The following is a 13,322-nucleotide window of genomic DNA, read 5'->3' as shown; positions in this document are numbered from 1 at the left end:
CTCTCGATGGAATGTGTTGACATTCCCATATCATGTGGTACGAGTGGCTGTTTGATTGTCACAGAACCTGGACGGACCTCCCAGACAATGCGCACTACACTGGCGCCATATCGTAGCCATCTTCGCCGCAGTGCGCGTCTTGCGCTGCATTACGCTTTTCTTCTCACGCTTTCGCCATACCCTCCTCCTCTGCTTTCTGCCTCATGCTTCCGCTGCGCCCTCTTTCTCCGCTTTCCTCCTCACGCTCTATTCGCTCTCGCCGCTTTTTTCCTCCCCTGCTGCGCTCCGCGTTCGGTTTCATCCGCTGCACTCGTTCGCTCGGTTACTTCGGGAACGCCGACGCTCGAAGCAGGAAGCGCTCTAAAATAGATTTCACATCGATGCCTGCTGCACGTAGTCTGCTGTAAAGCTAGGCGCCTGCATACAGACCAGCACACTAGAGTCCGAAATATTATAGCGTACTGTAGTGATGTGTCTGCAGGTTCGCTCGAAGGGTGGGCCATACAGGAAACAGCTAGGTTTGCGTAACACGGTTGAGCTTTCACAACATGAACCGATTTTACTCCACAAGTGTATCTGCGTTGCTAAAACTGGCATTCTTAAATTTGTTTGCAACCTTTAAATTTAGGGTTTCACTATCTTGTCCCACAACGATAATCCTCTGCCTTTCTTGTATTTCCTTTCTTGAAAACGCTGTGCTCTCTACTTTCCTGTCAAGAATGCCATCCTGGTGCATAAAGGAGATACACTATATCAGACTAATGAAGTATTCTTGATACTCAAAACTTCATTAATTTCGCGGTAAAAGACTGAGTGCTGATGAGACGATCGACAAACTTTCATTTTCTTACTTTCACGCCACAACTTGAGCGCCGGTACGTCGGTGTGACGTCATGGTTTGCAAGGTACACCTTTTTAAGTTCTATTAGCCCCAAGAACGAACTGCAGGGGCGTTGCGGGCACTGCGAGCGTCACTCGCGTGACGTCAGGGCACAAACTCGCGCCTGTCGTCTGCTACAGTCCGGGCGCTTTCTGCGGTGTGTTCGTTTGTTCGACCTCGTTTTCTCTGCTTGTATACTTATGGCGGGAATAAAAAAAAATATTTTTACGACGTCTTCATTCGCGAAAATTTATTTAAAGAGCTTATTTCTTAGACGACAATGCAGCTCTCAAAGGCAATGCTACGGTGCCAGCCGAAAGAGCGCAGACCAGCCCATTGCGGGTTTTTCATGAGCGGATCGACAACCGCAATGACATAGCATTTAATAATAATCGAGTTATGATACCATACATGCCGCGATGCAACAAGTATGTCACAAACGCTGGCTATATATGACCTTTACAACAGTTACCTTGATTTTAATCTGCTAAAATAGGTTTGCTCGTGACGAGTGGTTTGGGGTATATCGAATTTGTGCATTTCTTCACAGAAACGCTCGGCGGTAACACGAGGACTTCATTAACACTGCAGTTTATAGATTCTACAAGCACCACTTGCTTCTTTACCTGCTTCTCAAGATTAGGCGGTTCTTCACGTGTTTATGTTAAGTGGCGGTAATTTGAAGTAAGGCTAATGAAGGCTTACGGCTATTTGCAGAATACTAAAAGGAATGTACCAATATATATTCCCTTTTCCGTGCTACACCTTCAACTCACTTGAGAAATTTACTGGTGCTTGTTGCTTGAGGATTATACATGACGGCGAATATACATGTTTGGCGTACTGACAGGCTGCTCGGCCCAAATTTTTTAGTGAAATATGCCTTTTCGACCGTGTGTTGCGTACTCCAGGGTAGCGTATCGTACTGCTGCCGAGAAGTAGCGACGCCTGCCTATCAAAGCTCGACCGACGTTAGATATTGGGTAGCGTGGCGTTGTCGGCGGGCTGTAGGCATCCGGTAGACCATGGCGACCAAGCAAGGGCGAGACGAATTCTAGTGCGAAACTTGCACGGTTTATTCAAAGGTAGATGAAAGAAAATGAGAAGAGCATGAAGTGATTAAAAGTACATTTCGGAGCCCCTTAAATAGGCTCTCTACAATCGTAGGATGGATCTTGCTTCTGTCGATGTCACGTGGCCGGCACAGAAAGAGGGCCCCTCCTCTTCCGGTCGCACCGAGCCTACTGCAAGGAGGAGGTCGCCCCGCCTCCTGGAACTGTAGACGCCTGTCCGTCTCTTCTGCGCGTTGCGGGTTCGTGGAAGTTCTTTTCTATGTCCAATTCGAGGAAAGGGCCTCTCTAAACTCGCACACACACAAACACACACACACAAAAGAGGCCTGTATACTGCGGGGCTTCCGGCAGAAACTCGAAATGGTCATGGCGAATTAAGAAGTCCCGCTTTATTTCGACGAGGCCTGGTGGAAGGTCGGGTGGCAGAAAGTTCTTTGTGCACGAGGTGCGGGACGCCAACAGCAGGCGAAGTCACGCCTCATTTCGACGAGGCAGGGTGAGATGGTCGGTTGAAATTCCTTTCTGCAGGTGGTGCCAGACGCCAACCCTAACAATGGCTACAGCCAGAAAGAAGTCGAAGCGTCAATCATTAGTAGTATGGGACATATTGAAGGTATCATAATCAAGTAAAAATCAAGTGAAATATATGTAAGGCTGGTGGTGTTTTCCTTATGAATGTTTGCGAGGTTCTCTTTTATGTATGACGAAGCGAATAGTTCTTCGTTTGCATAACTAAACAACGCTGCATCGAGACATGGTGAGGCAGAAGGTGCTTGAATTTTACTTTTCTAGGCACCCAAAGCTGCGCTGTAGTACCTCGAGAATACTTTAGGCATTCCAATTGTCACTGTAAAAGAATTTTTATGGTTTCAATCCGAAGTTGTAGTGAACTGATGGGTTTCGCGAAGAACGCGTGCCTCGCCATACCGACAGTCGGTTCTTACTGTTGCGTGAGGGGTGTGCCATATTGTCGATAAAGGCTACTGAGGGCCACCACGAAAAATTTCATCACTTGCAATTGATTGGCTCTCGATCTTAACCACGAAATTTTTCTCTCAGGTGATTGCTACAGTGGTATTTGTGAATCAACTATGTAAATACTCTACATGACGCGCCGTATAGTGCCATGAGCAATTCTTTTTTTGGAGGCCTGTTTCAGAGAGGGGTGAAAATAGCTGCAAACTTTTGATAAGAAATGCGCGCCTATTTTTTTACGCAATTATGACTGGCCATATTTGACTAGAACTCACCAGAGTAATAAGAATCATGATGACAGTTTCGCTGGGCAGTGTCTTTCTAACACGGATATGCTGACGCCAATTACCAAGATTTTTCTTCCATGTGAAATGCAATGTCTCTCATAGCTAAATACTAACGTAAGTGTTTAGCGAAGCATCATACACAACTTCGCGTGTTGAATTTGCAGAAATTATTTTTACGCAAAATCTATGGACAGACACGGCGTATATATGCATTGTAAAACCAGTAGACCCCTTCAACGCTACATAGCTTGCGATATCCAAGCCCCAAATTTTCTTGACTCATGGGGTCTTGAAGAAGGAACTGTGGTTCAGGCATGGCAGCAGAAAGAAGCCGACATACCCTTCAATAAGTGCGGCTCGAGCCACCCATACCCCAGGCGTACACGAAGGGAACGAGCGCGCGCGGAAGCAGAGCGAGCCGCAGCTAAAGCCCCTGCATCCACGCGCCACCGCCGCTTCGGCTTCCTGGCCGTGACGTCACTCGCGAGAGTTGAGCAGGATGCGTTGTTGGGCAAGTTGGTTCACAGAACAGTGGTTGCGCTTACTAGACAATCACATGAAAGAAGACAGGAGAGGCGCAAACCGCTGATACTTGGCATGATGGAGGGAGAACACAAAAGGAAGAGCCCGATGTAGAAGAAATGAAGTTGAGCAGGATGCGTTGTTGGGCAAGTTGGTTCATTGTAATTGGGAACAGTGGTTTGCGTATCAGCGGTTTGCGCCTGTCCTGTCTTCTTTCATGTGATTGTCTAGTAGCGCAACCACTGTTCCCAATTACAATGAACCAACTTGCCCAACAACGCATCCTGCTCAACTTCATTTCTTCTACATCGGGCTCTTCCTTTTGTGTTCTCCCTCCATCATGCCAAGTATCAGCGGTTTGCGCCTGTCCTGTCTTCTTTAATGTGATTGTCTAGTAGCGCAACCACTGTTCCCAATTACTCGCGAGAGGGCGCCACTCCAAGTTCTCGCCGCTAATCGCGCCACAACTCAAAACTCGATAATTTAAGCTCTCTGGCTCATTTATGTGCAATATGGAGTTCGTAATTAAACATAAAAAATGTAGCAGTTTTGCCAGAAAGGTGAAGCATCGATGGTGATGGCAAATTAGTAGACAGCTATACGAAGTAATGATAGTAGTTTTATTGGCCGCATAAACTTGGAAACATTCGCTTACTAATTGAATTAACAAGCATGGTGTAAGCGCGCACAAGCAAGCATGAATATATTACACTCGATGAGCGCGGACACGCGCTGTAAAACGCTGGTCAAGCGCAGCAGCAGCAGTGAGCGAAGTGACCTTCGTGCTGTCTATTCAACGCAAGAGCGGCGAGAACACAGCGCGCACAAAGGCATGAGCCGTCAGCAGATCCCCTTCAAGATGTGGCGCGCGCGGCCATGCAAAGTACGCACTTGTTGGCGGAGTCGAAGCTGGCTCCCCCCTCCCGCCCTGCCTTCCCACTTTCCTCCCTATTGCGCACGAGATTGAGCCGCGTTCATCAGTTCCCCTTGCGCCTAGTCGCGGAATACGCAGTTGCTGCCGGAGCACAAACACCCCCCACCCCTCCCTCCCATCCCCGCACGGCCTTTGGCGCGACGGAAGACGGTGCGAAACTTGGTCGGTTTGGTCTCCGCTTTCCTCCGCGCGTGCCAGATTGAACCGCGATCGTGGGCTTCCCTCGCGTGTTTCCACAATACAGGATACTTGGCGAGCTGGTGCGGGAACTTCAAGGGGGGTTCACCATCCGTTTCTTTATTCCGAGAGCACTCCGGGCGCATTTCTGCCGCCGCCGTGAGGTTCCGCATAAGGTCAAAGGGCGACGAAATCGTCGCCGTGCGGATTATGCTGTGTGTGGGAGTGAAAGCGTGCAAGGCGATAGCGGCTCGATCTCGCGCACGCATAGTGACGCAAGCGGGGAGGAAGCGTACCGTGTTCCGCAGCCAGCAAGGCCCCGGGGGGAGGGCAGGGCATTCTATACTCCGCGCCGCTGTGTCTTGAAAGCCATCTGCGACGCACGCTGTGCTTTCGCGGCTTAGTTCGCGTTGATGCGATACGCAGCACGAAGGTCAATTCGCTCGCTGCTGCTGCCGCGCTTCCTCACTCCAGCGTGTTGACAGCGAGTTTCCGCGGTCATCGAGTGAGCTGTGTTCGCCTTTGCTTGTGCGCTCGACACCTTACTTATTAATTCAGTTAGTATGCCTATGTTTACAAGCTTATACGGCCGATAAAACATATCCTTACTTGGTATAGTTGTCCAGCAATTTGCTATCGCAATCGATGCTTCGTCTTTAGGGCAAAACTGCGACTTTTTGCTTTCTGAATTAGATGTCGAACTTGCGCTCAAAATCCTACAAAATTGCTTGGATTTTATGCTCAGTTACGGAAATGACGTTTGTGGATGCGTAGCGAATGGCAAATTAATTGTAGATGGTTACAAAATATACGGCCCAAGGACACGCTTGCTTTAATCCCAAAGGCAGGCAGTGGTCGTGACGTCACGAGCTAGTGTTGAGGCGTCTGCCTTCGATTTTGCGGCCGTAATCTCGCAGTGGATTTTCATCTTCTCCCCAAGCAGGTGGATAGGAAGTGCTGTCATGCGAGTATCAAGACCTATCTTAAGTTTTATGTGCGTCAACCTGATTTGTCTCATGGCGACGTCTCTTGGACTTTGGCATATGCAGTTTCAGCACATGCCGTATAGACTGTTAAGAACGGCCAACTGCAGTGCAAGTTTGCCAGCCATTTACGCCAGTGGTGGCAACCTCCTCTTGGAATTCCGCCGCCAACCTCTAGCCACGGCGTGACTAAATCGACTTTGTGTCGGGAACAATACGCGCATCCTCCACTCTCCGTCGCTTCAGCTAGGGTACGTTCGACGAAGCAGGCTTTGTGCTGAAACCGCCACCGTTACGCTCTAGCCTTGTCGCCGTTGTGACTGAAGGAGTTCGACGAAGCAGGCTTTGTGCGCAACACGACAACGCCGCCCTGTTCTGCTATGAGTGGGGGAGTTGCCGCGGGAACACCGACGAAGGCTCCTTCCCACGCGCCGACCAAGACGCAAGACAATGTGCTACCCGGCCGCGCTACCCGTGACGGCTCCAATTTCTACGAAGCCCCTCTGACGTCAGCTCCGGACCATTGCACCTGTGTGTGTAACCCGTCCCGGGGAGAGGCGGCCTGTTCACAATGATTGTTCACAATCAAGGGGGGGGGGGGGGCGAGTGCTTATAAGCCGCTGTTGTGCGGATGCTCGACACTTTTCTTAAGCAGTCATGTTGGACTGAGACACTCTCTCAAGCAGTCGTGTTAGACTGACGTACTTTCTCTCGCAGTCATGCTAGACTGATGAACTGCATGTAAATACTGTAAATAAACCCATATTCCTCGTTCTCGATGGGAAGCAGTCCTTCCCTTCATCAACGTACTCAGCGTGGATAAGTTGGACGACGGCATGGGCCAGCTACCTTCGAATTCATGCCGGACTCCAATCTTGACAACGGATCACGAGCGATGGGATTGAGCCCCCAATCCTGACAAGACCCACGTAAAGGAATCACATCGACGACTTGAGGAGGTCGGGCGACCATTTGCGACTAGCGAATGAAAAGCGTCTGAACGCGACCGATGCTCGCACCGGCAAGCCCGGGCGAGCGCGACCTGCAATTCGCAATCTCGGAAGGTATCGTTCTCAGCGAGAATTCTAGGGATCTGTATACGCGTGCAAGCAACAGCCACGGATTTTGATTCGAGCGAAGACGAAGACGTCGCGGTGCTGATGTGCTGTGCCGTGCGTGGTGTCAACTGTGGCAGTGCGGATGCCTTCGAAGAAAAAGCGACGCTAGTGCGTACGCCTGAGCCACCGTTCGGAGCCGCCTCCTGCTCGAACTCCGCGCGCGTGACGAGGAGTGATATTGAGAGAAGTTGTAATTTCTAGTTCACGTTGGGTGGAAATCGGTGCATAATTGTTTGTGCTTTTTTTTACTGTTGTTTAGTTTCCTGCGAATGCTACCGCGTACATTCGGCATGTTGCTGGAACTGCTGCGCCCCAGTATCACGAGGCAAGACACCGATTACATTACTGTAGTCTGCCATGATGGCATATGGACTTTGTATTTCGTGCGACGCAGCAGGACGCGGTACAGAATACATGCTAACTCAACTTTAGGCGACGAAACGTTAATTTGAGGGATCGCCAGTCGCTTGTGCGCAAGCGCGAGTAAGAGCGGGCGCGAGAGAGAAAATCTGGGGGCTTTTGCTCCTTGAATATATGACTATTGGCGGCGAGGAGTTACGGAGTCGCCATCTATCGGAAGCGCCTGGCTGGCGTAGTATGAGGGATCACGTGGCACGCTCCCCATAGGTTTTGCAGTAAGCGCTCACTGAATACACCACGCACGAGCTCTCCCGGACATTTCTGCAAGTACTTTCGAAACGAGAGAAGTTTGTTACTGACTAAATAATAATCATGGGCAAACTGAAAGCACAGAATCGTTTACAGACGCTGTCTCTTTACCGAATAAGTACAGTGAACGCCACTGCGCGCGGTCGCCGCGATGGAGTCTCCCGAACCGGCTTCTTGCGTGAAAGGTAGGTAAACGCTGAGAGCAAACTATGTGAAATATGTTCTTACAGTGTTTGTATGACTGAATGGAGCGTAATAGAATGAAGCCTCAATGCAGCGATCGCACGTGCAGCTTCGCAGCGACCGACTGCGCGTCTGCATGCTTGTCCGTGCACTGTTTCGCTTTCGCCGCGTACGCGTTTTCGCACTGTGCCATGAGCTTTAAGCTGCAGAATATGAGCGTTTGACAGTATACAAGCAACCATTGTTGCGTGGGCGCTATCAGAGTTGTCGAAAAATTATTTCATTGTAGAGACTTCGACGGGGACTGTGATGTGCCGTCGCTACGATTCAATGTTTTTTTTCCTCTTCTAAACTCTTGGACGTTTCAATATTATTTCTCGAGTTGCATCGCACTGTATGTTTATCGGTGTTCTCAGCGTGCGATTTCCCGCTGCTTCTTTTTTGTAATCCAGTGCATTATTCATAACACAAACATGACCATACTTTCTTTAAATGTGCTTCTTACCGTTGCCTTTCCACTCCACTCAACTTGCCAGTATCTATAGCAGACCAATCTATAGACCAATCCGTCATGACATTAGTCAGGCAGTGGACTCGGGCGAGCTTCTCAGTGCGCGTTTTCCGATCACAGACCCGGCGCCGAAGCAGAAATCTTCCTCGCGTCTGTGCTCGCTGCATACCCGAGTTGTAGCCGATGGCTGTTTGTCGATTTTATGTTTCGCGAGTCAAGCTTCACGCAGCTTCTTGTCCTGCGGCTACGTGTGAATAAAAGGCTGACACCGGGCTCCGCTGCGTACGTCCGGCACTGCGGCACCGAGCAGTAGCCTACCATGTTGCGCGCCTTCAAAGGCAGCCACTACCTATTGTAGTGCTTTCCAGCGTTGTAAAGAAGACACTCGAAGCGGGAAAATCTCGCCACTAAATGAGGACCGCAGCGTACAAGGGAATTTAAACTCTCGTTTTCAGCTCGCTTCGGCGCTCCCGAAGCAGCCGACGCGGCCGCCATGTCCACGTGTTCCCTAATACTAGCACGTCACGCCGACGGTGGCGCCAGCTTTTCCAGTGGTGGAGCTCGAGGCCAATATACAACCTGTCGAGTCAAACCGCTACCAAACTCGCCACACCAAACCGCCGCCAAACTATTCGGTCGCACCGAGTCTGAAGACGATCCAGAGAATCCCATTCGCGACTTTTGACGGCCGCACTTGCGACGTCGCTCTCAACGAACGCTTCCCCATAAACGAGAGCGCCGGGCGCTAGAGTCACTGGAACCGGGCGCGCTCCTTCAACGCCCTCTTGCTGCTGTCCTTGTTCATTTTCGTTGCGCGTTCTGAACGGAAGAGGGAGCGCACCCGGAAGAGCACGATAATCATGTAAATAAACATGCGGTGGAAATTAGCAAAATGCAGTTGGAGGATTGGAGGCTCAAAAGCAGAGAGGTGACATAAGGTTAAAGGGGTAGGAAGACGTATTTGAAGAAAATCGAGAATTTTAATAACACACAGCACAGGTAAATAAAGATAAAAGGCAAAATAAAAAGCTGAGCATGGTGGCAACTGTCAATATCACCCCATTTCAAAGGGGACGCTCCTCACTTCCATCCATCCATCCACGAGCGCACCCCACGTGAAACATTCCGCTAAGGCGAATAGTTTAGCGACCATTTTGCAAACTAAATTTATTCGCCCGCACATTCGTGGGGTGTTGATAGAGCTGCAGCCGACAATTCTGTGGCTCAACGCATCGGGTACACGAGCTCGGGCTACTGGATACCGGAGCATTCTTTGCCATTTGCGCCCAGTCAAGCCGGCGGAAAAAGGGCGTCTTCAGGCATATGACACCCCCACTGGCCCCTTGCACCCGGGGCCCACGAGCCCCCGGCCCCCCTATTGCTACGCCCCTGGTCCGCATACACTAAACCCGATAGTCGTTGCTCAACAACCTTTCTGCCTTATCTGTACAACAAATTATACCCTAGATTGCTTCGTTGTAACCTTCTTTCCATACTTAGCATATAAAGCATGAGCAGCAGCGGTGATAGAGGACAACCTTGCCTTAATCCTTTGTGTATCTCCACAGTTGTCGTACTCTTAATTCCTTCCCATGTTATTTCAACATTATTTTCTTGATATATTTCCTGTAGAAAATCAGTTACCTCATGACTGATACCGTCATCTTTTAATATGTTCCACAGGAGTTCCCTGTTCACGTCGTATGCACCACTTATGTCCAGGAAGGCTAAATATAGAGGTCTATTTTCCGCCTTAGCTATTTCTATGCACTGGGTAAGCACAAATTCAGGCTATCATCTAAGCGCCTACCACTTCTGAACTCGTTCTGAAGTTCTCCAAGTATTCTATTACTTTCTACCCATGACTGCATTTTTAATATCACCACCTGCATCGCCAGCCTATATACAACTGATACTATCGTAATTGGTCTGAAGGATATTATGTTCTTCTTATCCCCTTTCCCTTTATACATCAAATTCATTTTACTCTGTTTCCAGCTGTGCGGAATTTGCTTATTTGTTATGACTGCCTCCAATGCTTTTATCAGCGTTCCCTTGCTTCTTGGGCCAAGTTCATTAATTAACTTGATTGGAATTTCGTCTATCCCCGCGGACGTGCATTTTGGAACATTTGCTTCCGCCTTTTTCCAGTTAAGATTGGTCAGTTCTAAGCTGTTTTCTATTATGCTATCCTGTGTTGCTCCCTCATTTGCGGCGATTACCTTATCGTCTTTCCTAAATGACTCTGCTATAACTGAACCAATGTAGTTCACAGCATCATCTCCCTCTAAACAATTTCCTTCGGCATCGTGAATCGATCTGTTCCTGCTTTCTGTGATTCGCTTTACACAGCCAGCTTATATGGTTCCAGAATTTTCTTGACCCCCCTTTAGTTGCATCGCGAACTTCAGCCAGCCAGCGATCAGAGGACTGCTTTATTTTAGCCTGGACGAGGACCTGCACTTGTTTAATTTGTCGATAAGATTCCCATTTTTGGCCTATTTCATCTTCAGATAACTGCGCCCTCTTTGCTTCTCCGTGTTCCCGTGATGCCAACCGTCGTCGTTCGATGACCTCTCTAATTTCCTTATTCCACCAACTTCATGGCTTCCTCTTTCCTCTCCAGCGGTTTACTCCTTATCTTATTTTTGTACTAATGAGTTCTGATTATAATCTCACCTTTCCATATGGGATGTTTCTCTATTGCTTCCTCTATGCCAGCCGCTATTTGTGCTATTTGTTCGTCATTTAGTTTTGCGTACTCTTTTTGACTTCTCTGCATTTCTCCTTTGAGCAGGGCTCCCAACTGTAGACTAATACGATTATAATCACTTCCGAGGCTGTACTTCCCCTCTTCGTCTATTCCCATTATTGCAACATTAATTGTCTGATAGGACTTTACGCTTGCAGCGTCACTACGGCCATAGCTACGGCGTCAAGAAAAGCTATAATAAACAATTAAATAAAGTGTACCATTTTATAAAAGTAATTTTGATTTTCGTGTTTAATTACATTTGGAGGTTATTCTATTAGCAGCAAGCAATTTGTTGCGCTTAGTTTTGAGTAACCAACTTTACGTGCCTTCAACAGCCAAGTTAAGCCATTATAAAATATGAAGACGCCAAATAAACCGACACACACAAGAGAAGAGAATGGGACAGGGCACCTTCATATTTGGTGTCTTCATATTTTATAATGAACAGCTACCAACTAGCCCAACAAGAAGTGCTTTTAAGTTATGCCATGTTAGGCTACGAGCCATGAAATCGATAATCGAATTCAGAAACAGCGGCGTCTAATGAATCAATCTTCATTACACATGTTGGTTGAGAGAAAGTGGCACCCACAGTCACTCCTCCTAGCTTACGAACTTCACACGTTGCCACGAATCGAGCCCAGTTTGGTGCTAGGTTAGAGCCTCGACATAAAGCGTCTGCGGAAATCTGCGAGGTGCTGCCGGCCTCGGTGGGTGCCGCCATGTTTGATGACACAAAGCTTTCTGGGCTCCCGCTGAATGAGTGAAATAGCGTCCCCGACGCAAAATCCAAACGCAGTTTGCGTCTCCTGCATGCACAGTGTCTTCGATGCTATTTCTTTGGGGCTCCTATTCTGAAACTCTGTTTCCAATGCAAAAGCAATTGCGTTTGGTGCCCCAATGCCGCGCACGCGCATCGCCGAATTTTTTTGCGCTGTGTACATTTGCGTGCCGCTACGACATGGCGAGAACTGCGCATTGACATCTGATGCAATGGTATGTACATTCTGGGATCAGGGGTGAGCACAAGTCAAGGCTACACTGGCACTATTTTGACCAACAGGTTAGGTCCCATGCAAGGGCCACACCTTGTCAAAATTGGAAAAAAAGAAAGTGCCACCTTTACACGAGTCTATACGGTATTCAATCATCTTGCTATTTGAGCTATCCTCTTAGCTCACACGAAGAACCTCGCTGTGGTCTCTTAGACATAGACTGCACTATTTTCAGGATTGGTCGACGTTTTCGGTGGCATAGCTACGCAGCCAGAAAGAAAACTGGCTTACATTGCCAAGAACGCTTATTTGCATTAAAGTAGTAAAAGTCAAGCCAGCACATGGTAGTTGATAGCAACCTATAGTAGTTGGCCAACTGCTCAACAATACATATTAAATAAATGTTAAGTTCTAGCTTATCTTTACATTATTATTACTAGTACTATCTGCCCTTTCCCATATTTTTTCTCTTACTACCATCTACTTATAGGCCAAACCACTGTTGTGGTTACATGAAAATGTTTGGGATCATCATAATCATCATCCTAGGAAAGTATGTGTGCACATGGCCATTCCTGGAGTTACCCACTCTTGAAAGCTAGTGATCTGTGGATAGGGATGTTCCTACATTACATTTAGTAAACCATCACAGTTCAAAGAAGATGCTAAATTGTGTCAATGGCTGCAGTTTGCTATTTGCAAACAGCTGACATACAATTATGATGATGCTGGAATGGCTGTCGCTTTGTCTGCAAGTGCCACTTCAGCAATTACAGCTTTATTCAAAAGAAATGAGGACGAAAGTGCAACAGCATCTGAGGTGGCCTCTTGTTGCACTTTCATTGCTTGATACAGTATTCTGTGGAGAGAAGTTAACACTTGTTTTCATCATTAATTCAGTCTCCTAGTGACAAGTTCAATGAGCATGACACAATGCTCCCACGAATCAGCTGTACTCATGCTCCTAGTGGATTTAACTGCTTTGACAAAAACTGTACCTCTTCCATGTGTTCAACTCTAGTGCATGTATCGTCTCGGGATTTTAGAGCAGCTGAGCCAAATTGAACACAACACAGTTGCATCAACAGAACTATAGTTTATACGGGTTCCCTACCTTTTCAAAACTCGCAGTATGAAGCTGGCTAACAACAATAAAGGAAACAAAGTATTGACAACTTTTGATACCAGCGTACCATAAAATTGCCCTACTCATTTGACATGCGATAGAAATGGAACTCTTCAAATAGAACTCTTCAAAAC

This window comes from Dermacentor albipictus, chromosome 3, assembly GCF_038994185.2.
Source record: "Dermacentor albipictus isolate Rhodes 1998 colony chromosome 3, USDA_Dalb.pri_finalv2, whole genome shotgun sequence".
Classification (NCBI taxonomy): domain Eukaryota; kingdom Metazoa; phylum Arthropoda; class Arachnida; order Ixodida; family Ixodidae; genus Dermacentor; species Dermacentor albipictus.
Note: the sequence above shows the minus strand (reverse complement) of the source record.